The sequence below is a fragment of the Phascolarctos cinereus genome, unplaced genomic scaffold, assembly GCF_003287225.1.
Source record: "Phascolarctos cinereus isolate Bilbo 61053 unplaced genomic scaffold, phaCin_HiC Scaffold_1;HRSCAF=81, whole genome shotgun sequence".
In the NCBI taxonomy this organism is placed as follows: domain Eukaryota; kingdom Metazoa; phylum Chordata; class Mammalia; order Diprotodontia; family Phascolarctidae; genus Phascolarctos; species Phascolarctos cinereus.
In genome coordinates this window covers 109,434,307-109,437,620 of record NW_027555514.1, presented here as the reverse complement: position 1 = coordinate 109,437,620, position 3,314 = coordinate 109,434,307, and positions in this window count along the sequence as shown.

Sequence of the window (3,314 nt, the reverse complement as noted above, 5' to 3'; positions counted from 1 at the left end):
CTCACTTTACTTTGCATGAGTTCACATAAGTCTTCCCAGGTTTTTCTGAAACCACCCTGCTCCTCATTTCTTATAGCATGATAGTATTCCCATTACAATCACATACTACAGCTTGTTCAGCCATTCCCTAATTGATGGGGATCCCCTCAATTTCCAATTTTGTCACAAAAAAGCTGCTATATTTTTGTACAATAAGCTCTTGACATTTTTTTTTATTGCTTCCCTTGATATTCTTAATCTTTTGTTCTTCTAGATGAATTTTTTTTTCTAGCTCTATAAAATAATTCTTTGGTAATTTGGTATGCTGCTGAATAAGTAAATTAACTCAGATAGAATTGTCAACTTTGTTATATTGGCTCAGCCTACCCATGAGCAATTAATATTTCTCCAGTTCTTTAGATCTGTCTTTATTTGTTTTGTAATTGTGTTCATATAATCTCTTGGTTTGTCCTGGCAGATAGACTCCGAAGTATTTTATATTGTCTGCAGTTATTTTGAATGGAATTTCTTTTCTTTTCTTTTCCTTTTCTTTTTGGGGAGGCAGTCGGGGTTAAGTGCCTTGCCCAAGGTCACACAGCTAGTAAGTGTTAAGTGTCTGAGACTGGATTTGAACTCAAGTCCTTCTGACTCCAAGGCCAGAGCTCTATTCACTGTGCCACCTAGCTGTCCCTGGAGTTTTTTTTTTTTTTTTAATTTCTCTTTCCATCCCTTCCTACAGGATTGACACAAAACTAAAATTGATATCATCACTGTGAGTGCTGCCTTCACTAATGCAGATACAATACCAGTCTCCTTCCTCCTTATTTTTCTCCCACCACCCCCCTACCTTCCTGTATACCTTAGTAGACAGTTCCCTGGATTACTAGGGACAAAATAATTCAGCACCAGTTGATGGTAAACACTTAGCCAGGTTGGTCCTCAGATGGCAGGTACAAAATGTACCAAGCTTATACAGGAATGCTTTCCTGGTTGGTGGGAACTGCCAAAGCTTACACTCCACTCTGGTGGTCTTCCTCTGGGTCAGAAAGAGACCATTCAACTCACCTGGGTTCATCAGCAGAGCTCCTCCCTTCTACTCATTATCTGTTTGAATTAATCACTCCCTCTTATTCTCATCATCCCTGTAATAAATCCCACGCTGTTGAAGATTAACTCCTCCCTTTAACTCCTGCTATCCAATCTCATACCCATCTACCTCAACATTACTCCTTCCCCAGCAATGTCCTACTACTTATCTGCTCTGCCTTCCACTGTGTCCTCTGGAACTCCCATTCTGTGATTGACACATTGACACATTTCACCTCTTCCTCTTATGGTCCTTCCATCTGGCTCTCACTGACACCCGACCTCCTCCCCTCCTCCATGACATTCCATCCCAGGTCTTACTTTGCATTGGTGATTGTATTTGCCCTGACTCACTGGTCCTGTAGGTAGAGCTGGAATACTTTTTGCCCCTCATTACCTTCTCCAGACTCCCTCTACCACCATCACCGAGCAACCTCTTCTCTTTTGAGGTACACACTATCCACATTTATTATTCAATCCAAATCCTGGTGTCTATTATTTACTCATGGAAGATTTGAACCTAGGTCTTCTTCCTTCCTTCCAGCACTTTGTGCCTGTCACATAGTAAATGCTTAATAAATGTTTATTTATTTGACTTCTTAGTCACCTTTGAGGTCAGGAATGGTTTTGCTTCTGTCTTTGTTTCCCAAGGTCTATTACAGTAACTGGCATATAGTGTATATATATATATATATATATATATATATATATATATGTGTTGTGTATGTATGTGTGTGTGTGTGTGTGTGTGTGTGTGTGTGTGTACATATGTGTGTATGTATTGTTGTAGTCGTTTGTCCTTTGTTTTCAGAGAGGACCATTGATATCTCAGGGTGCTGTCTTGACTTGTGCATGAATTGGATTAAGAGAGACAGAGTTACACAAAGTCATCAGCCTCACTCTCTCTTCCAGATTCAAGTTCAGTGGCAAGACAAAAGGCTCAGGTTTCAGTGGATGACCTTGGTGTTTTTGATGTCTGACCAAGTTCTAAATGCTCCCCAGCACCTGCTTCAGCTGCTTCATGGCCATTGGAACAAATTGTTCTCATTTGTCCATTTTGCTGAGGGGTGTCTTCACATGCTTGAGATAGCCATCCATCTAACTCACTGATGGGTTACACTGTTGGTTGCCCTCAACCTGATTTAATCCATCTACCAAGATGGTTTTACCGGCATGTGCTACGGCTTCTTGGAGTCACAGGTGAGAGATGAGTGCCAAGTAGACATCAAAAGTAGATGAGCAGCCCAGGAAAGGGCTCAGTAAGCCCTCACATCAGAGATTCTAGTCCTCCTCGAACACCCATCCCAGGTTATATGGCAAGAGGAAGTCATTCCCCAAGAGTTCAAGGATGCCTCCATTGCCCATCTCTATAAAGATAAAGGAAATAGATTGTCCTGTGTCAATCACAGAGGGCTCTGTCTCTTAGTCATTACTGGCAAGATTGTTGCCAGAGTAAGATTGTTGCCAGAGTCCTCCTTAATAGGCTGATCCTTCACCTGGAAGATGGTCATCTACCTGAGAGCCAGTGTGACTTGAGAAAGGGCCAAGGAATGGTCGATATGGTATTTGCTGTCCAACAACTACAGGTAGTAAATCTAGAGTTTAGTATTTCAGCTACCTTCTAGATCCTGCTCTGATGCCTCATTGTGACTTGGGGCCTCAGGTTCTCAAAGGTTATGCCAGTGTAGTACAAGCTGAAATTTTTCTAGTTGTGGACACTAAGTTCAGAGAGGTTCATCTTTAAGTTGGGACAGTTTGAAAAAAATTTTTTTTGGTCACAGCCATTCTTGAAGCCCATTTAAGTGAAATTATAGAGGACTCATGATCAACATTAGTAAAGGGAATAGTCATACTGAGGAAATTATAGGTCCTAGTTTCAATAGGTTTAATTCATAAACTTAACCTCTATTTAAAATATCACTAAGGAAAAATGTATCCCATGTGATGGGCAACTAGGTGGTGCAGTGGATAGAGTGCCAGGTCTGGAGTCAGAAAGAGCCATCTTCTTGAGTTCAAGTCCAGCCTCAGACTACTTACTACTTGTGTGACATTAGACAAGTCACTTAAACCTGTTTGCCTCAGTTTCCTCATCTGTAAAATGAGCTGGAGAAGGAAGTGGCAAACCACTCCAGTTTCTTTGCCAAGAAAACCCCCAAAGGGTCATGAAGAGTGAAAAATGACTGAAACAACTGAACAACTATGACAACAGCAATAATATGGGGAATAGGGACCAGTGAGGCACTGTGACA